The 24,993-nt window shown below is 45.2% G+C and overlaps 1 long non-coding RNA gene across 1 annotated transcript; it reads right to left on the reverse strand.

Moving 5' to 3' along the window:
* On the reverse strand, nt 1–23,887 carry LOC146182853 (uncharacterized). The gene is made up of 4 exons (XR_014708433.1): nt 23,499–23,887; nt 18,205–18,339; nt 7,718–7,888; nt 1–85 (listed from the first exon to the last, which is right to left on the reverse strand). It is a non-coding gene; the product is annotated as an uncharacterized LOC146182853 (long non-coding RNA).
* Between the last annotated feature and the right edge of the window lie 1,106 nt (nt 23,888–24,993).

Genomic DNA, 24,993 nt, shown 5'->3' on the forward strand with positions numbered 1-24,993 from the left:
TAACATGAAATACCAAGCGTCTTTATTTCTAAAGATGGCATGCAATAGATATGTGTCGTGTCTTGTACTCTTCTACATGGCCAGGCTAAAAAAGAGCAGAAAAATGCTATTGTTAGTTGCATCATTTCATAAATGCATTGTAAAAACAGTTGTGATATCCAGTGCGATAAAAATTAGCGCATATAATTCACTAGGCAGAGATGAAAGCCTTCACTATATGACCATTCACTTACCTATAACACTAGTTTATACCCTCTACATGACTTGAAGGCATATATAAATATTGTACCAATAACTATAGTTGGGACTATGCTATTCTCTACACCAGGAGTGTACTATTAGCAAACAATGAGAGAAATGAATTCATGATAATAGTGCCTGACCAAAGCACATGCATCCCAGCTTAGATAAAGTGAATCAAGAACATGGCTAACAGATTTTGCAAAATCAATGTAAAGAGTATCAATCTACAATAAAAAATTCACATGAAAAACTTGTGTTGAATTTTTTTGCACAAAGCAGGATGGAAGCTGCGAACAGAAAAAAGAAATAAGTTAAAATCATGACGGGAAGAGTCATGTAGATAGATAACATCCTGAAATTGTCCATGCAAAATGCATGTTAGAAAAAATATAACTGAGGGATCCGAACAGCTCTAGGCATTAACGACACCACTTTGCAAAGCTTCAAAAAGTCGGAGGGAAAAAAATAGTGGCTGAAAATTAAAATTTGGCTAACATATTATAGCCCTTTTAAGCAGCTTAGGTTTAAATAACAGCACATAATGCATGAGCTCGCATTAAGTTCATGAGTTCGTAGATACAATGAGAAGTAATAATTGCCAGCATCCATGAAAACGAGGCCTAGGCAGTAAGTAATCATGCAAAGCTAGTTCAGTCCATGAGCACATAAAAAGTAGGTATTCATTTAAGAGCTTGGCAGTCAGATGGAAGTTAGAAACTAAAATGATTAGTGAAAAAATGCAAATGAGTGAATACCAGTGATTAGCAGATCCAAGAATTTTGAGGCTTACGTCAAATGTTGGCTAGCATGTCCTGATGAAAGAATTTTCTTCCAGAGCATTACAGTGAAAAGTTTATTTTTAAAGCATATGCAATAATCTTGTCATTAAAAGCATGACTTTTACTTCATGGAAAAGTTGCCTGATTATCTAACAAATTTCTGGCAGATAATCAAGACCTCATTGCATCACACTAAATGCAAATTGGGGCACATATATACTAAGTGGCATTTTATTCCTGACGGACTGTTCGTAACACTAACTACTGCTGTTAACTGAGACCAACAGAAGTTGCACTAGTGTTATTCCTCACATAATGTGCTTGAAGCTCCCAAAATGCTTTGTGGTCACAACATTGGCATGGGAGTGGAAAGATTGAATGGCATTGTATTAAGGCCTCTGAAGCATTGGCATTCAACCTTGTCTCGATTAGGTCTGGCTGTGAGGCAAGAACAAGGTCAACAGAGTTCATGCGCCGAGTTGGCAAGCAACCTTTTCTGCAGTTTCAACACAAGGCCTTAGTACAGCAATGACAGCAGTCACACATGCCCATCTGAGGAGGCTAATTTTTGTTCAGAGAAAACACATTTATCCCCAGTATTAATTATACCAAAAGCTTCCATTATTTGTTGCCAAGGTTTAGCTTTGGCACCAGCCAGAATTGTAGGCTTTGTACAAAGGTTCACTTTTTTTCAGGAATGTACCATTTCATATTTTTTTGCCTAGTCATGTTCATACAGTCTGCTGTTGATGCACTTCCCCATTTGTACAGTGTGCATACAACCGCAGCTCAAACAAATGCTGTGCCCAACCTAGTTAAGTTTGCGGGCTTCACCCAGAAGCAAGATTCCGAAGGGGCGACCAAGGTCAAGGGACAGCTTTGCGCGGGCTGATTTATGACGGTCGCGCAGGGGACTGCTTCTCGGAAGTGAGCCCAGAACACATGGCAGCGGGCGACACCACCGGCTCTCCGTCCCGTGCCGCCAGAGAGGCAGGGCAGTTAGAGCACACAGCGTAAGCGCAGTGGTTGTGGGTTCGGCGCCGCTAACTGCTATGTCTCTGGTTTGAGTGGAGAGGGCGCGGGGGCCATAAATCCCGAAACGCGGCGTAACACGGGCCTGGGGAGAACGCGCGGCAGAGGGAGCCGCTGTTGACATGCCTTCCCGGGAAGACACCTGTACGTCCCTTTGAATCCACCGCCCGCGCGCAACCGACCAAGGGCAGGGATCGGAGTGTTTGGGCCTGAGGTTTGCATGTGTGTGTTTATGTATTTTCGGAAGTGTAACCATCAACGCCGTTCGTCTTTGCAACTGCTTGGCGCCTTTTGCGTGGCAGGATTTTGGAGAGGGAGAAATCGCAGATGTATGTGTTTGTGTGCGCAACCACTCGCTGCTTAGTGCGTGCTTTGTGTTTGTATTACTTAAGGGGGGACGCGGGCTTTGAAAGTCGAAAAATCGCGAAAAAGCCGGCTTTTCAAAAAGTACATATCTTGGCTGTATATGTTATAAACTACCTTTCCTATAATTATAAACGCCTAATTCATCGTGGAACTGCTTTAAATTAAATATACAACTGGGTGCGGCAGCCCCAGAGTCGCGAGCGAACGGCAAAAGTACCCGAACTTCGCGCGCGCGCCATTTCTCTGCCGCTGAACTGAGCGCCGCCATCTTGGTCTTGTTTTGTTTGTGAATGCTTGGCCGTTTCCATACTGCCTTCGCCAGCGGCGTCCGCGGCGTACCAGAATCATGGCTCGCTTGTGATTGGGGGCCTCTTGGGGATTGTTGAGCTTCCCGCGCCTCGAATTCGGGCTGTGATTGGACAAAGCGCGCGCTCCGTGAGAACGCGGGGGATCGCGCGACTGCTATTGGCTGCTGCGCGCGCTGACGCGGTGGCCCCTCCCCGGCGCGTCGTCTGCTCCGGCTGCCTACCGAGCTGGCGTTCTTTGTGCGCTCGCTGAATCGCTTCACATTTCACCATTTTGAGATCGCCGTGATCATCGCTCGTTACGAATTCTGGTGGCGTGTTTTGAACGGTTATGTGCACTTTGTGGATTATTGCACGGTCGGCCACAATGCGCGCTAAGAAGTTCAAAACACTGCATACGTCGTCGTTCTGTGAATGCCGTCCGAATCGCGAAGTTAGCGAAAAGCGTTGCCAGCGGGCGCAGAGACGTTTCTATTAGTGCTGCTTCTGCTACATCACTACTAGACCAACTGCGCTGCCACTTCCAACAGCGTATCTTTCGCATCAACGTAAGGAGCCGGCGTTTGAAGCGTGCCTGCTGTGCTGACCTTATCAACCTCGGCTATCTCGGCCTCCCGTATCGCGTCTGTCATCGCAAGCGATAACGCGTCGTCAGCGTCGTCCGCTGTTCGCATGAAAATGCACTTTCCGAGGGAATCGGGGAGGTGGAGGCACAACGTGCTGCAGTGAAAAACACACTTTAGACTTGAAAATGCTGTTTTAAACTTCAAGGGCCATTTTCTCAGAATGAATTTTTTTCATGGTATGGTTGCTTATTCCCGCAGTATTTCTGGAACCGCTAGTCGGATTCCCACCTGGTTTTTTTTATTATGTGCCTGAATAAATTTCCCAGGGCGAGACAAGCTCATTTTTTCAAATTATTGAGCCTGGAATTTATAATAAACAATCAAAATTAGGCTAATGCAAGTCCAATTAGTGGCACTAACCTCAATGCACTGCTAAAATTTTTCGGCAGGGAAATTTAAAAAAAGGGCTCTGTCTTGCCCTGTGGTACCTATTCAGGAACCTTCATAAAGAATTTCATAGTGCCAACACATTTTGCAAGTTCACCAGGCATGGAACAAGGAACCCATGTTAGCCATTCTGATATACTTCTCTAACTTGAGTACCAATGTGCGCAGCTCCATGAAACTTTGCAGTTATTCAAATGGCTGTGCCATGAGTCTACCCTGAAAATTTCATTCAATTATCTCAAGAAACAACAAAGTTGGTATTCAAAGGTAGCCTCCCCCCTTAACATGCATTGGAGAGGGGTATATGTGGCATAGCGATTGGCCAGCCCATTTTGAAGGACTGCATGTTATTGGCCACAGAGTGAATAGTCATTGATTGGTCAATGGACTAAACTCGAATTATGGGTAACGCTAAAGAAGGAGCATTGGACAGTTGGACTCGGAGGAGAATGGGGCTCGGAGCAGAGTTGGGCTGAGACGAGAGTCGAGGGCAGATGGGCGGTTCGAGCAGGGAGGCTAGGCTGAGAGAGGTCTCAAGGGACTCCGGCCTAAAGTGTAGCAGGAGGCCAAGGCCTGATTCTGCTAGCCTTTGACCTCCGGTCGTTCCCTCAGGTGCAGTTAGCCCTCTATGTTTGATGTCGCATCCGACGACATTATTGTAAATATGTTGATGTAAAAAATGTAAATAAACGTGTACAGACCGAGAAGGGAAGTCGTCATCTCCGCACCAAAATGTGTCGCTGAGCCATGGACGCAGTGGTGGTCACCAACACCACTCGGCACGAACGAAGGCAGTAGAAGAAACAGCAAGAAACACCTGCTGTACAAGGAAGCCCATCGATTCCCCACACCTTCGCCCGAACTGTTTAACTGGCACAGTCGGGAGGATCAGCCCAGCGACTTCCTGCGGAGTGGCGAGAGATCGACGACGCCTCAGACTGATGTACACGGAGGGTGGCACACTACCTCGGTGAGCCAAGGCTGACCAAGGTCGAGGTGCCTCGTAAATCGACGCTACCGGCCTAGAGAGGCAGCTGCAGGGAGCGACTCCAGAGAGGCTGCGCGGATCCGGCGTAGCAAAAAAGGGCACCAAGACTGACTTTTTGAGTGGCGACGACCGATGCTGAGCCTGACGTGCTGATGGTGTCCAGGCGTTCGACGGATCAAAAGCAGTGACCGCACGGCAACCAAGTGCGACGGACTGACACTAGCTGTATACAGGTGGGTCCTTGTCCTGTTTTCTCCGAGTTCACCATGGTCGTAACTCGGTCAGACCCAAAAGTCTACAGAGACAGCTCTGATGGCACGGGGCAAAGCTCCGGCACAACAGCTTCCGATAAGCGGGGGCAGACCTTAAGCAGCACCATTACTGGCGATCATGATCAAAGTTCTAGTAGTGTGTCGGTAACCGCGGATCTTGACAGAGGTCTAACATCAGGAGGAAACGACGCAGCTGTCAGACTGCGAGAAAAAGAGCTGGAGATTGAAGCTCTGAGACTCCAGGTGGAGTTAGAGAGATTAAAGAATCAAGGCGGGCGAGGCGCTCGATCTGGATTGAGTCGACATGCAGAAGGTTTACGCGCTATTCTCGCACCAATGCCAGAGAGAGACGAGATGGCTCCAGCATGGTTCCGAAGCGCGGAAATTATGCTTCAAAGTTGCGAGATTCCCGAGGAGGTACGCGGCTTGATAATTGTCCCATTCTTAAACGAGAAAAGCCGCATGCTGATAGCAAATAGGCAGTAAGCGGAAGGCAGTCCTACGAGGAAGTGCGTGATTATATTCTGGGTGAGTTAAAGCTCACACCTGAGGAATATAGGCGCAGGTTATATGCTTTTCGGAAAGGCGGCGAAACATGGGGACAGTTTGTCACGAAACTAGAAGGGTTGCTTGATTACTACCTGCGTAGTAGAGACGTAACAAGCTTGGAAGATCTGCGGGTGCTACTGATTGCAGATCGCGTTAAACAGCTAATGGAGGAGGACATGCGCACCTATGTCTTACAGCATGAGACAGGGGAATGGCTAAAAGCGGAGGGTGTTGCCAAGTTAGCACAGGGATACGGGGAAAGCATAGCTTCCAAACGCCTAAACTCTCTAAAGGTTTCTAAGCGAGTAAGGTTGATTCACACAGCCGGCGGGACTCCGTAGGAAAAGGAAGGTTCCATGGGATCGATGGAAAGCCGTCTTTTAAGTGCTTCACCTGCGGTGAGATGGGTCACTACCAATGGCAGTGCAACCAAACGAGGCCTAAAGCAATAGTGGGTGGGCAACGCGCCAAGGACTCCGTACCGGTAAAGCTGACTGCCAGAGTTGCATGGGATGTGAACGAGTGTGCGGCAACGCCGACAGACGCCGTTTCTACGTCCAAATTAACTTGGGTTGAGCTGTCTGCGGGGCACCCATTTACGGCTTGTTTGGACTCAGGGGCTGACATTACCATCCTGAGAAGGGATGTCATCCCGGCTGAGGCAGACATTCAGGGTGCAGGTAAAGTTCGCCTTAAAGGAGCATTTGGTAAGACAGTTCCAGCCGATTTCATGTATGTCCCACTGAGCCTGTCTGCTAATGAAGAGGGCGTAGCCTCTCAGCTTATGACACTGTGCGCAGTAACGAACCATTTAACGGAAGGGATAGATGTGCTTCTAACCCCAGATGCGTTTGATGAGCTGAGGAAAATTCAGAGACAAGCCACTGAGCTAGTCGTGCACATTGTGCAGGCAGAAGAGGCCGCCCGTGAAGCGGTTGATGAGAGCGTGCGTCCTAGAGAGGTAGCCGAAGACCAAGCGATAGGAAGCAGCCCTACGGGTGTTCAGGATGAAGCGTTTGCACCAGAATCATCGGTGCCGAACGGGGAGCAATGCACGGACACGCTCGCAAAAGAGCAGAGAGAAGGGCCTCTTAGCATACTGCAAAAGACGTGGACCGGAGCGTGGGAGCCCCCTTTAGCAGGAACTAGAAGCTTTAGCAGGAACTAGTTGAGATCATATAACTTAATGTCATGAGAAATTCAGCACTGCTTCAGCTTTACTTTTGAGCAAATACCTAAGAGCCACATTTGATCTTACTGATGTCACTCCCTGTTCCAACAGTTCAGTGACTGAGGGCATGCAAAATAAATAAATAAATATGCTTTTGCATTGGCATTTTTAATGTTTGTTTTACTTGACGCAGCTTCAGTGTCAGTTATCTTTCAATCTACCTTGCTGGGGCACTTTTTAGCCAGCTGACCAGCCAATTTTCTTGTCAACAATTTTGAATTATTTTTTTTTTATTTTGCGCTTTCTGATGACAATTCTGCCACAATGAAAATTCCATATTTTACTGCCACCTGCTTTTTGCAGGTAGCTCATGAATTTTTAAATGATGCCGCAGCTGCTTCATTTGGGGTATCTTATCTCCATTACATTACACCCGGGCTTTTTGCATCCAGCAACAGGCTGCCAATTTCAATCAAGCAGGCATTCATCTTTTGCCATATTAGTGACGTATGTGCTGCAGTAATGTACCTGCTTCCTAAGAAAAATATAACTGAAAGTTGTGCTTCACATGTGCCACATGTGTTTGGTTGTCCTTGTCTTCTTTGCAGTAGTATCGACCTTCTAGAAAGAATGAATTGGCTGACAGCCAACCATATTTTCAAATCTGTGCAAGATATATCAAGAAAAGCCAAGCTAGGATGGCGTTCTGTATGAATCATAGCTGCAATAAAGGCTTTTTAGATGAACTTAAGGGAGCTGTCTTTCGAGTTCATGGTTTCAGTTGGTTGTACAATGACAGCGCTACAAAGACATATGGCATGTGCACCAAAGCAATAAAGGAATGAGTCATGAAAATCTGTGGTGGCAATCAGAAAGGCTAAAGAAACGACATTAAAACCACAAATTGAATTACTAATCTGGACACAACTGGAGCAGGGTAGGTAACAAACCTAAGTTAAAGAAGTCTATTGCATGGCCACATTCATTGTAGGTGCATACCACATTAGTCCCAGAAGAGTGTTGGCTTGTGTAGGTGGGGCAGTCTCCAAGCAGTCCCCATGCTTTGTGGATGGCCACTGGGAACAGCAAAGCAGCCATACCCAGATGATAAGTGGCGGTGGGGTTGAGGGTGCGAAGCAGCTGCAGCTAGGCAAGGCCTCAAAGCAGAACCTGCATCCAAAAGGATGACTTCAATATCTTGCCTCAAAGTAAAATATGTTTATAAAGAGCTGCTATTTAATGACATTTTACGCAATTAGTTATACATTCATCCTTAGAGCACAGCACAAGATATTACGAACAGTAGATAGCAGGTGGTCATGCCCATGCTGCAAATTAGCCATTCAGAGTATGATGTGGCAGTATTTCACACATATAGCCGTCTTTATTTGCTTTTTAATATTCTGTTAAATATTTTTTATAATTTTCACTTTTCTACAGCAATACTTAGCATAACCAAACATTTTCTTTCTATTCCGAGAAGTTTGAAACTTTGAAAGCATTTTTCATTTTTTTCAATTATTTCATGCCAATAACTAAATTTTATTATTTAGCCCCATCAAGCATTGGCTTTTCATTTTATGAAATTTGCCACCTCTGAACCCCTTTCTTTATTTTTTTACTTATTTCAACAATTACAATGATTTGATAAATTGTCAACTACAAAACAATTATTCAATTTTCTAGAACCACAAATTGCCATGACATGGTTTTTTTACGCAGCCCCCGATTATTTCTGACATACTACACTGTTGACGGCTTTTCAATCAAACGAGCAGTTTAAAAGGATGCTACAGACACTCAAATATGCTATCAAAATCTAATAAACGGCATTTGGTGACACTGTCGTCGCATATCCGGCAGCAATAAATCGAATTATTGCTGAGATATTGCAATAAAAAGTTGAGGTTTCTTTTGTTCCCGCTGGTTGAATTCAAACTTTCTCCTACTACGTAGTAGGGTAGAATGATGCACACTATGACACAAGAGGAGACTCCGTGATTGCTAGCGCGCTGGGGAGCGGAGAATACTTCGCAGGTGCGTGTCGAGTCATGATCTTCATTCGATACGCACTTAGGGTAGGCGCATCTGCAACTCCGAGCTCGTATTTCAGGCCGCAGGCGCAAACCAAACTATTCGAGCCTGCACAAAATGCGTGAGCCGGAACATAACTGAAACTGAAGTGGATGCCCATAGCATCGTGTTAGCTGAGAGGCTAGCGGCCTCTACCGACAAGCCGACAAAATGAGTATAGTTTTATATTTGCCTTGCAACATTTGCGTTGTCTTTTTGCCATCGTTTATGTGTGATAAAAGCATGTTATCATATTCGAGACAAAACCGACTACTGCGTTCAAACAGTCAACGCAATTCGCATCTGTCAGCCTCCGGGATCCCTTGCGCATCACGTGATTTGTAGTTGCAAGCCTCGGCTGTTTCAGCTGTGGCGGCGAAACCTGTATTCCTGTTCTTCCTCCTTACTACCTTATACCAGCTCTGTTTTCAGTAAGCGTGGCTTTTTTGAAACTAGGAACTGGCATTCTATGGATGCAAGCCCAAATCATTTTTCTCTTTAGTGTCCCTTTAAGCAGTCACTTAAAACATTTGCTGAAGTCGTCTCTAAGGAAGCAATATGTACTAGTGAAAAAAATTCTAAAGATGGCTTTGACCCAACCTCTTTCCTCTAATCATTCAGCCACAAGCCCTTTGAAGCCATCATGAGCAATAATAAAGATAGGGGCACGTCCATGATTCCCAAAAATTGTAGGCCTTTGTGTATTGGCAGAAAAGATAATTGCTAAATATGCGTTGAAAACTTCCTGTCCACAAGAGAGTGTGTCGCACGAAACAAATGTCATAAATCAAAGAAGAATATATGGTGTGCAGTTATGCATCTACAGACACAGAAAGCAAAAAGGGTAGCAAGAAAATGCTAACTGAATATGTATGTCGTTCGAAGTCCCAGGAATATGTCTACCATCTCAAAAATCTGGCACTGGAGCTGTAATGAAGCCTGCTTCTGGTATGAAAGATAATGAACATTAATTCGTTCCCCCTTATATCTCTGCACGATGATTTTCTTTTCAGATGTTTTGCATGCATCAAAAACAATTCTCCATCGCTTACTAATCCATGCATAAATTGATAAACCTCAGTTTGAACTCTGTGCTCTTTGTTTTCTGGCTTTGCTCACACTTTTTTAAGTCTTAAAGATCATCAACGGGGCCGAATTGCAAATGTAAGGCCTTACTGCTATGCATCACAAGTCCATAAATAGCATGCTAACAGCCAATGTTATCACTGAAAGTTAGGTCAAGAGGAATAACAGGTTTTTGCAGAAAAACATGTACTATGTATCAATTTTTCCAATAATAAAGCCAGCTAGCTATTTCTGCTTAGAAAAGCACAATGCGTGGTGAACCACCGGTTGTTTCCAGAGGAAGAAAGTTCAGACACACCTTGTGTGTGTGCAAACTGATTCATAATTGCAGATAAGTGGCTTCCTCTTACTGACCTGCTTACAGAAAACCACAGTGGAACCTTCTTAATGCTTAGTCCTTTTCCCGCAAAAAGAAAAAAATAAATAAATAAAAAGGAAAGTTCCCTTTACCTGCGGGTAGCTTTGCTCTGCATAATTGAAAGCCAACTTGTCTGGTATACTATTAACCACAGGCTATATGTCGGTACCCACAGCTACTACAAAATGGCTAATAAGGAATGCATTTCTCAAAAAGAAAGCAACACTGAGCCTCATGAAACGCTGTCAAAAAGAGTTTCAAATTATTGTGAATGCCACAAGCCTGTTCACTTCAAACTGAAGTTTAAGTATAAAAGCAATCACTGTGTTTTGCTATAATCATGGCAAGTGATTTGGTATTACGACGGATTAGAGAAGAAAAACAGTATTTCCTTAATAATTGAAAAAGGAAACAATACATAGGAGTTATCTCACTTGTCCAGTCTTTCATACATCTAGCAGTGAGCTGAATGGCAGGCCCCATATCGCAGCTTTAAACAGGTGACACGCATGTACAATAGATTCAATGTGTTTTGTTAAAACAACACCACACAATGCAACCTCACCCATGCATATACAGTCGCCGACCGATAAATCGGACGCTCATAATTCGGACATGCTCGTTTATTCGGACAGGTCTGCGGCACCGCCACTGGCCCCATAAACATGATGTGTAAGGACGACCGATATTTCGCACAGCCTCCGGCTCTATATTCGATAATCCGGACTCTAAACAGGGTGCCTCGATGCGCGCGCTTCCCCCGTCGCCGTTCCTAGTTAAAAAAAAAAAAAAGAAAGAAAGAAAGGAGACGAGCGCCTTCCTTTGGCGCCTACTCGCAATAAGCGACTGTGGCCTCCGTGATCGGCGAACGGTGCGCCGTCGGCATTGCTGGAGCTGATCACGGAGGCGGCGGTGCGACAGGACAGTCGCGACGGGAGAACAGCAGGCGGCGCTTCACTCCGCATGACTGGCCCTCGGGCATGTTTGGCCTCCCCGCGTCTTTGCCATCGGCCACCAGTTTGTGCTCGTTTGTTCAGTGCCTCGTGCGTGAGTAGCGTTAGGCTAGGTTCTTTCAAGTGACCATACGACAACGTTTCTCTTGAGTTTGACAACGACAGGCCACGGCAAATGGCGCCAACGGTGCCTTCGCGGTCCGTGCCGACGGCGGCGAAACGTGGGAAATACACGACGCTGACAATGGCGAAGGAAGCAGCCATAATACAGCAAGTGCTGAGCGGCCGTTCTCAAGTCGAAGTTGCCCGTGAGTTCAACATCTCCAAGCAAACGATATCGGACTATATGAAGAATAGGTCCAAGATTCTTGAGGCCACGGAGAAGACAACAACAGCTGAACAGAAAAGGCTGCGACAAGGCCTTTACCCGAAGTTGGAAGAAGCGTTGAACATCTGGCTTAACGCTACTGTCGCCCAGCGTGTTCCTGTTTCTGGCCACCTTTCGAAGCATAAGGCTGAGACACTCGCACTGCGGCTTGGCATCGAAGGATTTCAGTTCAGCGACGGTTGGCTCAGGAATTTTAAAAAGCGGTTCGACCTCGCCTTCAAAAAAATGTGCGGTGAAAGTGGTGCAGTGAGTAGCACACTGGTCGCAAACTACCGCAGTGAAAAACTTGAAGCGCTGCTTAGTCGCTACTCGCCAGACAACACTTTTAACGTCGGTGAGACTGGTCTCTTCTACAAGCTGCTTCCAGACAAAACACTTGCCCTGTCCGGAGAACCTTGTCACGGCGGCAAGTTTAGTAAGGAACGCCTTACTGTTGTTGTTGGAAGCAACGCTTCGGGGACGGAAAAATTGCCGCTGCTGGTAATCGGCAAGTCAAAAAACCCTAGATGCTTCAAAGGAACAAGGTCTCTGCCTGTCTGGTACGAGGCAAACTGTAAGGCATGGATCACTCAACACTTGTTTGAACGGTACCTACGCAAGTTGGACCAGAAGTTTGAGTCGCAGAAGCGCAAAATGCTGCTGTTTTTAGACAACTGCAGTGCCCATGCCCCGATAAGCAATTTGAAAGCGATTGAGCTTGAATTCTTGCCGCCCAACACTACCAGTGTACTACAGCCCATGGATCAGGGTGTGATCAAGGATTTAAAAGTGCTCTATCGTTCCCGCCTGCTGCACCGCATGGTGCTGTGCTTGGACAATCAGAAAACATACAATGTGGATTTGTTGTCGGCCATAAGCATCCTTGCCGATGCGTGGAAGGCAGTGTCGGCGGACACTATCAGGAACTGTTTCCGTCATGCAGGATTTGCCTTCGGTGCTGAGCCCGATGCCGCAATCGCAGAATCCCCGCCTGATCTGCCGCCTCCTACAATGAGCTCCAATGCAGAAACCATTGACGACCTGCGCGGCTGCGGCTTGCCCATTCCTGCCGCCGTTACATTTGAAGACTTCGCAAATGTCGACAGCGCGGTGTCGTCGTGTGCCGAACTGAGCGACGACGCAATAATTGATCAAGTGCTCCCTCCGTTGGACAGTGACTCCGACTCTGATGAGGACGTTCCGTGTGCTGTGGAGCCCTCGCACGCGGATCTGACTCGAGCTTTTGCAGTCCTCTCATCAGTGTACAGTGACAGCATGACACTAGAGGACATACAGACAGATTTGGTTGCACGTAAGCGGAAGTGCGTGCAGCAACGCATCGACAAATTCTTCCCGAAACAGGCACCCTAAAATGTAAATAAACAGGTATTTTTTGCTTCATTCGTTTTTTCGGACATTCAATATTTCGGACTGGTTTACATTCCCCGTGGAGTCCGAATTATCGGTCGTTGACTGTATTTGACACTTCATGAAATGCAACGTCTATACGGTTGGGAAAAATAGACATACTGCTCTAATTGCCACATAATGTGGAAATTCCGACCACCATTTCGCCTCCAGATAGAGGTAAATATATAGACCTTATGCAAAACTGCTGCCATCTATCGGACATTCAGCGAACCGGGCTACGCGATGACATGTTCAAGGGTTGAGTGCATCGGCTGTGCTTACGGCTGCTGCCGTCGCTTTAGCTGCGTGTTTGATTTCATTGTATTTGTTCGCATTCAAAGCAAAAAATGACGGAATAATAGACGAGTGACTTCTCCACGCTGCCGACATTCCAATTTTACTTCGTGAAGCGATACTCCATTGCCAAAACTTCTTGCGAACGGTGGTAACAGCTACAAATGGCAAAACCTTTGTTGTTGCTCTGGGGCATTCCTTGATACGCTACTCAAATACGCGTCCGTGAAAATGCAAAACATATTTATATTGCCTACGGGTGTAAAAGATGTCTGCGATGTAATTACGCGTACACGAAAGAGCTTAATGTTGTTTCTTTTTTTTTTTTAATATTGGACTGATGCCTAATAAACACTGCACTCTGATGGACCTTCACAGTTCCCAGTGAAGCGCGCGCACTACTGTTCCCATCCTCTGTCTGAATGTTTAGCAGCTGATGTATCTCGTTAGCGTGCAATCAACCATATAGCAGATGATATATTCTATATGTTAATGACTAAAACCCCCAACCACGTGAATTTGCCGGCGAAACGCGAGAGGTCAACGACGTGATTCCGTGCGCGCTGATCCTCCTCAGATATGTATAGCTCCTATTGCCCTCACATCGTGGTTCTATTTCGTGAAAATCAACATATAGCAGATACTGCTGCCTGCATGAAGTCACATAGCAGAGGTCTGCCTATACCCAGATGCAATGTCAAGCTCCTTCGTGGATGAGTATTCGAGCAGTGCTTTGTGCAATGCGCAGTCTTTGCAGCAGTCTTTCTCCTCTCTAATACCGCATTTTTTTCTTTTTCTTTCCGTAATTCTTGATGGAATTGAAATATTTCAATTGTTTATCGTTGTCCATGTCAGGGATGAGCTTAGAAAAGAAACGGGGGGGGGGGGGGGGCAAACGAGGTGTAATGGCTTTCTTTGCTTGTGAAGATATTGAATGAAAAAACTAATCGCACTGCGTTCTCATGCAAAATTTGACACTAGCGACATTCTTCACGAAATCGTTTTGCGAAAAAGTAGCCAACATATATGGGCTGTCTAATGTTAAATGGCGGGTTTCTTTCTATAGCTGCCGAATATATTTTGCAAAGTCCGAATTTATGGGGCGTCCAGTCAGTTGACACCTGAAAGAACACAAAAGTGTTTTCAGTGTGAAGCTGTGATACATGAGATTTTTTTTTGCCATAATGCAAAACAACAAACATTATTTGCCAGCAGCAATTCAGGGAAGTAGTAGAATGTAACAAGCAATGGGCATACAGAAAATGGGATTGCTACATGTATAGGGCTGCATACTTTTAGACAAAATAAAGTTGGAAAACGTGTGCGCTCATTCTTGCTTCTACTGCGATAGCCGCAGTAGCAAACCTCACTGCTAAGTGCGGTAAGGCTCACTACAAACGATATTACTCTGTGTCAAATGGTTGACAGTTCCAATCCCTACCTCGTTACACTGTTTTCATGGCACGCCATGAAGGTTAAACAAGAAAAGGCATTATTCAGTGATATGGATGGGAGAGAAGAAAACTGGCGTGGTCCAAATTAAGGCGTAACTCCTTTTCGATGCACCTCACACAACTCGTAGAAAAAAAATCTCGTTAATAAAAAAAAGCAAACAGCGCAGTGATCACCATCACTATAGCAACAACAATCATGCAAACCCACGGTAGACGAGAGCAGCTACACGGTAGGGGCAGTTGCTGCCCCGCATATACTCTGAGTCACTTCTTTTGCAGGTCGTGTTCTGGAGATGTATTTCAGCAACTGAAGCCTGGATGCAGCCGACTATATTTAATTCATCGATGAATCGAATGCGTAAAGACGTTAAAATATCTCGCTGAAGTTTGAGAGCAGTCGGACGCCTTTGAAGTGCCGAAACATGTTCTATCTGGATACCTGGACGTATACATACGGGAGAAATTTGTTGACAGCTTGTATGCATGAAACCTTAAAAGCTGGGATGAATTGGCGCGACAAGGAAATCAGGAACAACACTCTTGCACATCTTCTACGCGAAAAGGCAATGTGCAGTCCGTCTACAGGCAAATTTAACACACCGTGGGCAATATATTTCGTCTGCCTTAGCACAGAGTACTGATTTGCAATCTTCCAATGCACGCTAAATAAGATATTTTACAATTCAGGCACGCCGTTGATCGAAAGTGTGCCTAGCGTGACAATCACGCAAGAGCAGATTAACACAAGCCTCAAGAAAAAAGAAAGCTCGAGGGATGTAACTTGCCGATTCTTTTCTTCTACACCCTTATTTTAATTGTGTGTACAAGGGGCACAACAGTATGTCGATATTACCGACTACAATGAGCATTAACGCAGCCGGCTGCGCAGCCCTCCATGCCGCTTGCCGCTCCTCAATGCAGCTACCCTTGAACACGGCGGAAATGTGCGCAGCTGCCGATAGATGGCAGCAATTTTGCATAAGGTCTATAGGGATGAAGATATTTGAACAGCTTCAATCACTAGTATGTACAGCCTAGCATGTTGGTTCATAATACAGAATACAGCACAGTAGTAGCAGGGACAAGAAAGACACATGCAAACACAGGCGCTCACTAAGACCACTGTCACACAGGAAGTTTCAATGCCCATTATGTCGATGGAAATTGAACTCAGTGGGGATCGGCCACTTCCACACAGCGGTTTTCAATGACGCTTGAACGCAATCAGTATTGACTCAAGAGGTTCAATGCCAAGGAGCAGCCTCGCATTCACCCCAAGATAAAAAACAAACTACAAAATTAAATAACAAAAAAGCAAAATGTCTCCTGAATTAAATTACTGACACTAGATTAAACAGTTCGTCAACTAGTTTTTCAGGAGTTGAAGTAATCGCTCTAGATAATATGCGCTGTTCAGATGTAAACAAACTGACGATTTTCTTTTAAGGAAGCGCGGCATGCTGCAGCATTTCACTCATGTTCACCTTTTACCATGCTTTGCGATAGCTAAGACCAAGAAGAGCCCATATGTGCCTTTAACGATAGCAACTACAAATGCAGCGAAGACAACCATCGAGCAGTGTCAGCATCCTGGCACAACATGAATGCGGCAAATGCAAATCGTTTGTCGTCGTTCTGGCATTGCTCGCCTGCAGAGCATGTGGGTTATGCCGTGCTCTGATGTATTTGAATACCCTTCTCTGAACGAACTTTCATTTAAAAAAAACAGTTAGTATGATATCCACCTGTTTTATACTTTTTTACTTCATATTTTTACTAGATGTTGTTACCCACGGCTCGGTCTGTCGGATCACACGCTCACTACTCAATGACCATTGAAATTCACAGTGTGGCAGTGGTGCATCTGGACGACCATCGAAAATGTCAATTGCCATTCCCTCAATGAGCATTGATATTGCCTGTACAACAGAGGTATAAGATGGGTGTCGGCAGGTATCTTTTCTAGGGGGGGGGGGGGGGGGGGGGGGCAGGTTGTTTGGTTCAAAAGTGAGATCAAGTTTTTTGGAGTTGCTTTAAACATACTTGAACTCCACCTTTGTGAAGTGAGGTCTTGGAGAGCAGGTTATATATAATTCAAAAAACCTCAAACAGAGATCGAAATTTGGATGAGGTAAGCAAACACTGCAGCAAGTGTAAGAACTACACACATGCCTATGAAAGAACAGCTGTTCGACACAAATGCTGTGACACCAACACAAGACTGATGGCAGAAGCTCAGGCCATTTTAAAATTTTTAAGTGTGTTACCATGCCGTCCATGCACTTGTGTGGAAAAGGATTGTACTTTAATGTTCATGACCCTGTTAAACATTACAGGGAAGGAGTAGAGCAAAAAAGTAATCATGTAACAGTTGCATGACGTGTTTGTTGTTTCTTTTCTTTGTATTGTCTTGGAACTGGTGGCTCTGAGAGCCAGTTCATGTCTATTAACAGCGTTGCTAGTTCTTTTGTTTACATCAGTCTTCCTCACCTCTATCACTACTGGACTGAATTATTCTGTTTCAAGCAATAATTTTAAGAAAAAAAGAAATGCAACTCAACATTTTATGGGACCAATAAAAACAAAAGTTAAAAGAAGAAAAAGATGATGTCTATGGCACGAAAGAGCACTGAGCAAGGGTTATAGGGGAGCTCGAGTTTGCAAGCCGAGCAAACATTTCGACAAGGGCACTTGTCTTTGTCTGGGCAGCACAATCATCATGCTTAGAAAAATGTCAATGCCTGTCCAAAACCGTAGTTAGTACAAATGCAATAACAAATCTGGCATAATCAAAATGTCAGAAACTACAGTCTAGGCAATCAGACACAAGATGAGCATGAAAAAAACTTTCATGCGATGAGAAACGCAAATCCAGACGCAGAGAAATTTACCTTTCTTTGTAATACCAATCGGTTTCGCAATCCTAGATTGGATGGATCCAGCAGTCAAAAGACAGCCAATAAGTGCATGCTTATAAAGTGATCTGAATACCTGCATCCACAAAATACAGCTATTATCTTGATCACCAACCATAAATTTAAGCTAGCCCAGACGTACATGAACACACATAAACAAACACACAATACGGGAACTAGCATGAGCTGAAATGCGTAGAATGAGACACAGATGTGGGCCAATTACTGCTTAACTTCACATATTTCAATAAAAAAAAAAGACCCAACCTGCCTCCCGCTGAAGCTAAAGTCACAAAAAGCATTGCACACACACGGTAGCATTTTTTAAAATACAACACGACCGTGTCAATACTCATGCTGCAGCCTTTTTGCACCACATCTTCTCGCAACAAATCACCGAGACTAACCCGCAGGTGCCGCGACCCCTTTAGGGCAGTTGAAATGAAGTGCTTACAACACAATTTAGAGGCTGTAAAGACATACTGCAGCAGTACGATACAATATGTCGTCTCTCTAACTTGTCTTACTTCTTAATGTGCACAAGTACTTTAAATTCAGATTGTAAAAATTGCTTACCTCTAAACACAACAGCGTAATCAGGCAGACAGCTGTTCACCTTTATCCAGGTTCAGCAAACATACTGCTTCATATATGGCAGATCCAGCTTGTAGTCGCATTGAAAAGAACTGCCCAGGCCTCCTCCTTCCGATCCTTTCAAAATGGACACAGAACACCCATCCATTAGACAGAGCACAGCGCAATGATGCTAGCAAGACTTGAAATGGCCCTTTAGGTGGAATATCGAATTTTGACAGCACTACACGAGCGAACGACCTACTACAGAATTCGCACGCTGAACACAGCAGACTTTATGACGGTTCACAATCGAAGAAGCAATTCGAACAAATATTGAAGTTTGCCGACGTCCGGCACAGTGAGTAATGACAAAGACGAGGCAATGACTAAAGTGACAGGGCACAGCACTTTAACAACAGCGTTGAAGGAATGAAAAACAAAAAGTGCATTTAGTTTCGGTTCCGATTTCACTGGGATAAAACACAATAAGACATTTTGCTTAAAATTTAGTTTTAAACTTGGGTAAAATGTCGCATCAATGCATTTAAAAACCACTCTGATTATAACCTATGTTGACAGAATCATAGTGCACGGCGCTTTTTGCAGTATGCCGCAGTAGCAATGGTGCCTCTTCGCAATTGGCTCCGTCCCATCTTGTGGACACTTCAGTGCACGAACCATTCAGTTTCACAGTGCAGAGAAGCTTCCTCAGAAATGCCCCTTTGGACCATTCTGCCGATGCCCATGATGATTAACAGCCCCTTCCTGCCAGTCTAACATAACATGCTCACAGGTGCTCAGAAACAACTCTTCTCAGGTGCATGGATGGTGTGCTGACACACTAATCAAAGAAATTTTAAAGGCCTGAGCATTTGCTATCACTCATGTGGGGGTGTCAAAGCACTTGTAGGGAACAGTTGTTCTTCCAAGGGCAAGTGTGCAGTTCTTACACATGCTGCAAATTTGGCTGAGTTCACCCAAGTTGACCTCTTTCAGATCCTTCTAGTCTCCTGCAGCCTAGCGTTTAGACACCTTCCTCTGGCTGATATAGATATTTCCACATGAAAGGGGAATGAAATACATTTTTTTATGCAGTTTAGCTGACACGGGCAATGTTTGGCCACACAGACGGGTTCTACTATGCGCTCAGAATTACCTTTTTTTGGACAACATGCTTTTTTCATGCTTTTTTTTTTCAATGTTTGAGGGGAAGCCTCAGTTTCGCAAGCCGAGCCAATATTTCGACAAGAAGACTTGTCTTTATCTGCAACCAGACTAAGACAAGTCCTCTTGTCAAAACGTTGACTTGGCTTGCAAACTGAGGTTTTCCTCAACTCCTGCTCAGTGCTTTTTTTATACTGTGTAGCTATCTTCCTCTCATTCTGCCCACTCAGTAAAGACAGCATCATAGACATCTTCTTTTGAGAGTTTTTTGCTTTGGGTTGCTTCCTAGGTTACTTTGTGATATCAGAGAGCTCTCTGCTATCGGCCTGGTGCGCTGCAGCTTTGGCCATATGTGTGGCGCCATCTGGTAGGCGCCGTCGAGAAAGACAGCTGTCTGGATCCGTGGCCGTGGGTAGCATTTACGCTGTGTTCCGATTTGTTCCTGGTTGCCCATTAGAATAAAAAAATAAACACAGACTGAAACAAGAGCCTCCACTTACTGTTGTCTTTATGGTCACTTCCAACCTGATATCGCACCCATCGCTTTTCGTTTCGGCTGCGCATTTCCAGTGTTCTTTTTTTTTGTTTTTTTTTCAGGACTGCACGCTAGGTTTTTTTTCAAGCATGCGCATGACCAATCGCTTGGTTGTATCGAGCACGCGGCATGCAAAAAACAAAAAAAGCGGGGTAGTGTTTTTTTTTTTTTCTGGACTCAGCTGAAGCCCTAAGAGTTGTACTATGCGTGCATGCTTGGAACCAGTGCTCGGCATGTCTTCGGACATGGCCTATGTGTTGTAGAGAGCGCGCAGTCTTCCTGCCCAGCCGGATGTGTTTTTTTTTTAATGACTTCGTAATGATAGTTTCCAGCTGTTCTCGGTGCTCGTTTCTGGGAAGACTAGCCTGAAGAAGTACGAGACATAGAGAGCGAAGCACATTGCAGGAGTGCACGCTCTTGCCACGCGTTTATGGCTCTCCGCAATGAGAAAACCTCCTTTAAGACTTACAGCTCGATTTACTGCTGTGTTTATGGGTGCCTTAATAGTTATCAAAAAACCGCCGGGAAGCAACCGAAAATCAAAGTGTTTTCGGTTTCCTTGGAAATCATACGAGAGCGATGTGACTCATCGTTAACAGTGGCCCCCGACCTTGCAGATGCAACTGGCCTCGGTGATATTGCGTGGGTTAATTTGCCAAAACCTACATTAAAAAAAAAACGAATTACACATGTGGTGAAGAGACGCCGAAAGGGCCGAATAAAACTAACCTCCAAGCTGGCGTCGTAGAAGGCGCGCATTTTCCGAAGATATCCGAGGGCCCCTCTGCACTATGAAGTTCCTCGAGCACTTCATACACGTGCTGGCTTCGTACAGTTTCTGACCGTGCTCCAAGCAGTTATTCTTAAAATGTCTCAAACATTCTAGGATCGCCACCTCAGAACAGCACGTGCTGCGGAGCTTGCTCAGCTATGCCTGTTTTTCTGTGCACTGCACAGTCACAAGTCACCTCTCGTATTGACGCACCGAGTAGAAAATTAAAACTACGGCAGAACTGCCAAGTGGAGAAAAAGTATGTGCACACATGGCCCGGCGCCTTAGGGCACATCTCCAAATACAACCTGGGCTCGTCCTGTCCTGCGAAAGCGCTTGCTTTTTTTTTTTTTTTTTGAAGAGCTATTCCATTGACTGACGGTGCCCAGCTGTGCTCGGCTCTCGGTTCTAGGGGGTCGAACATATGCCGTCTACACATGCACTGCCACCGATCGAGGGGAAAAGCCAGTGGTGCACATTGCACACTGGCTTGGTTTTTGTTTTATTTATCTACTTACTTTCAAACTGCCAAATAGCGCGAATTCCAAATTCCTATTTCAAAAAGAAAAAGAAGAGCCGCCGGCAGAAGCGCTAGTCAGCCGACGATGTGCTGCGCCCCAAGCGCCGGCGGCCTTCTCCCAGACGACATGAACGAGTAGCGGCTTCCTTTGCTTTGCTTTTGATTTATTTTTCAACACAAACACACGGTACACATGTCTCTTACGTGCGCACGTGGAACGAGGCAGGAAATGGCCGAAGAAAGTTTCGTTCTAACAAGTTTGCTGTCAAGAAGCGTAGACTTCGCATTCACTCCGCCGCCTCTCTCCGACGAGCAGACGTACCACATACGGGTGCGCTGGCGGGAGGTGGCGCCACTTGTTCCGGAGCAGTGGCGCCTCCATACCAGCACACTAGGCCCATAGCAAATAAAAGATTCGCTGGATACCTGGCTTCTTTGAAACGGCGCAGTTGGCTCTGAAATGCAACTTCCTGTTGGCACGTGCATGATTTTTCAGGAGCGCTCATGAGACAAGAATTTATTATGTCTCTTTACTAATTTCGAATGTGCCGAGGCATGCACTAGAACTGGCTTGTTACCCCTTAGCTCCCAGGCTCAGCATACATGTTTAGGACCAAAATGCAAGCACAAATCCAGACACTTAATGTGGCCATCAGCTGGGCACTGAAAGATTACCTTTAACATTCGAAGGCAGACAGTGAACATGGCTACAACTTGGGAAACTTATGTATTAAAACACCCTCTGACATCCTTCAGAACTGCAAGGACGGAATCCATAAACCTAAAGACCATGGCCTACATTGCACTCCGTGCACTGATCCTGAAACTTGCAGTCTCAAGAGGCATATATATCACTCAAGACTGGCGCGACACATGTATCAATACAACATCCACTTCGTTGGGAGACAATATGACCTTCACTTTATGAACAAAGATGGAGATCAAGTTCTTTGGAGTTGCTTTCAACATACTTGAACTCCACCTTTGAGAAGTGAGGTCTCGGAGAGCAGGATATATATCACTCAAGAAAAAACTCAGACACAGATCAAAACTTGGGTGAGGTAAGCGAACACTGCAGCAAGTGTAAGAACTGCGCACCTGCCTTTGAGAGAACAGCTGTTCTGCACAAATGCTGTGACACCAACACAAGACTGTTGGCAGAATTATGTAACAGTTGCATGATGTGTTCATTGTTTCTTTTCCTTGTATTGTTTTGGAACTGGTGGCTCTGAAAGCCGGTTCAAGTCTATTACCAGCGTTGTTAGTTCTTTTGTTTGCATCAGTCTTCCTTGCCCCTATCACTACTGCACTGTACTAATCTGTTTCAAGCAATAATTTTAAGAAAAAGAGAAACGTAAATCAACATTTTATGTGACCCATAAAAACAAAGGTAAAAACAAGAGACAGAAGATGTCTACGGCATGAAAGTGCACTGAGCAAGGGTTATAGGGGAGCCCGAGTTCGCCGAGCCAACATTTCGACGAGAGGACTTGTCTTTGTCTGGGCAGCACGATCATCACGCTGAGGAAAATCTGTCAATGCCTGTCCAAAAGCATAGTTACCACAAAAGCAATAACAAATCCGGCGCAATCAAAATGTCAGAAACTAGTCTAAGCAACCAGACACATGATGAGCATAAAAAAAAAAAAAAAATGTTCATGCGATGAAGATCGTAAATCCAGACGCAGAGGAATTTACATTTCTTTGTAATACCAACAGGATTGCAATTCTAGGATGGATGGATCCAGCAGTCAAAAGACAGAGCCAATAACGTCCATGCTTATAAAGTGATCTGAATACCTATGTCCACAAAATACAGCTATTATCTTGATCATCAACTATAAATTTAAGCTAGCCCAGGCGTACATGAACACACATACACAAACACACAAGAATATGGGAACTAGCATGAGCTGAAATGCGTAGAACGACACACAGAAGTGGCCAAATTACAGCTTAACTTCACTCATTTCAATTTAAAAAAAAGACCCAATCTGCCTCCCACTGAAGCTAAAGTCACAAAAAGCATTGCACACACACGGTAGCATTTTTTTAAATACAAAAAGACCGTGTATATACTCATGCTGCAGCCTTTCTGCACCACGCCTTCTCGCAACAAATCACCGAAACTAACCCACAGGTGCCGTGACCCCTCTACGGCAGTTGAAATGAAGCGCCTAGAACATTATTTAGAGGCTGTAAAGACATACTGCGGCAGTACGATACAATACGTCGTCTCTTTAACTTGTCTTACTTCGTAATGTGCACAAGTACTTTAAATTCAGATTGTAAACATTGCTTACCTCTAAAGACAACAGCGTAGCCATGCAGACAGCTGTTCGCCTTTATCCAGGTTCAGCAAAAGTACTGCTGCATATTTGGCAGATCCAACTTGTAGTCGCATTGAAAAGAACTGTACAGGCCTCCTCCTTCCGATCCTTTCAAAGTGGACACAGAACACCCATCCTTCAGACAGAGCACAGCGCAATGAAGCACACACACTGAGAAGTTAGCAAGACTCGAAATGGCCCTTTAAGTGGAATATCGCATTTCGACAGCACTACACGAGCGAACGCCCTACTACAGAATTCGCACGCAGAACACGGCAGACTGAACACGGCACGCTGAACACGGCACAATCGAAGAAGTGCTTTGAACAAACATTAAAGTTCGCCGACGTCCGGCACAGCGAGCAGTGACAAAGAGGGAATGGCTAATGCGACGGGACCCAGCAATTTAACAACGGCGGTGAACAAATGAAAGCTACAAAGCACAAAGTGTATTTAGTTTCGGTTCCGATTTCACTGGTATAAAACAGATTCAGACATTTTGTTTAAAATTTAGTTTTACACTCGGGTACAATGTCGCATCAATGCATATAAAAACCACACTGATCATAACCTACGTTGTACCCATTTGATTCTCGTAAAGATAAGGCGGACGTCGCTATACCAGGCAATACAGGCTCATGGCTAAATGCACGTCGAACGCGGCCACATTCCGCTTGCTACACGTGAATGAATCTTATCCTCTTTGATATCAGCTAGCCGCGACTCTCGATGAGGTGCTACGAAGAGTGCATCCGTTCTAACATAGATCACGGTCTTCACTCAGGATTGTGTACGGCAAGCATCGCTGTCACGCACATAGCTGCAGGCGACACGCACATTCACGAGCAGCTTTTGCTTCGCACTAAACTCTCACCTCGATCTGACCGTAATGCGAGCGAGCTATTCCTAGCATTTACGCTGTCTTAGGTCCTGCATCGACCTCCGAAGATGTAGCGCCAGCACAACACACGCACCTCGCCGTGCGGAACATTCGGCAGTCCAATCTATGTGAAATGGCATTATGCTCATTCCTCACATGCAGACCGAGGAAACAGGATGTTTCTAGCTAAATTCTTCGTTTAAATTCTACCTCAGAGCCGTGGCAAAAGACATACCGAATCTACTAGAGGCCTGCGCTGCTACTGCGGCGAGCTGCACATCGACTCGTCGAGGCGAAGACCTACTGCACCGCACCGCAAGAGTGCACAACTGGAAAGCCGGAAGCGCGTCGAATGATCCGAATTCCCTATGAACAGCAGTGTTCTTTGGTATTTACGGGAAGACTAGACTAAAGTGTTTAGTCTGCATCTTTTTCTCGTCGTTGAATTTTGCTTACATGTAGTTTAAACCCCCGCACGCTCGAGGTTAGCGTGACCCGACTGAACGGCCGCGCAGCTTTGAAATGAGCGGGAGATATGCATGCGTCGCCTGACTTAGGTACGCGGTAGAAAATGTGCGCTGCACATTT

The sequence above is a fragment of the Amblyomma maculatum genome, chromosome 7 (assembly GCF_055883805.1).
Source record: "Amblyomma maculatum isolate TAMU_Amacu chromosome 7, ASM5588380v1, whole genome shotgun sequence".
In the NCBI taxonomy this organism is placed as follows: Eukaryota; Metazoa; Arthropoda; class Arachnida; order Ixodida; family Ixodidae; genus Amblyomma; species Amblyomma maculatum.